Raw genomic sequence first — 471 nt, forward strand, 5'->3', positions numbered from 1 at the left:
GACCTGGAATTAATTGACGTGTTATAAGCGGTACTAGCAAGTACTACAAGTTATGAAAATGTCATAGATGAACATACCATTTCCTATCGCTCCTGCTGCACTACTACTTTTTAATAACAGCAAAAAAAAAATCATCTGAAATATATCTATATTAATGTACTATATGAAAGTATGTGTGGATAAGTGTGTGAAAATGCCAACATTACAATTAACTGCGACTGTACATACCAACTGTCAGAAATAGCAAATGCTATATATCCCTCGATCCAGTGCTAATTAAAATTTCACAAGTTTGTGACGCATCAACTCCAACATCATTATCATGAGCCGCTAATGACCTTAGAACAAAATATTAAACAAATAAATTATCATGATGCACTGGGTTAGACGGCCACTGAACAAAGGCGTCTAAACTACATGTGGGTGGGTCTGGAATGTTTCTAACATGGTTTTAATGGTCATTATTCTTAT

Source organism: Penaeus monodon, chromosome 30, assembly GCF_015228065.2.
Source record: "Penaeus monodon isolate SGIC_2016 chromosome 30, NSTDA_Pmon_1, whole genome shotgun sequence".
NCBI lineage: Eukaryota > Metazoa > Arthropoda > Malacostraca > Decapoda > Penaeidae > Penaeus > Penaeus monodon.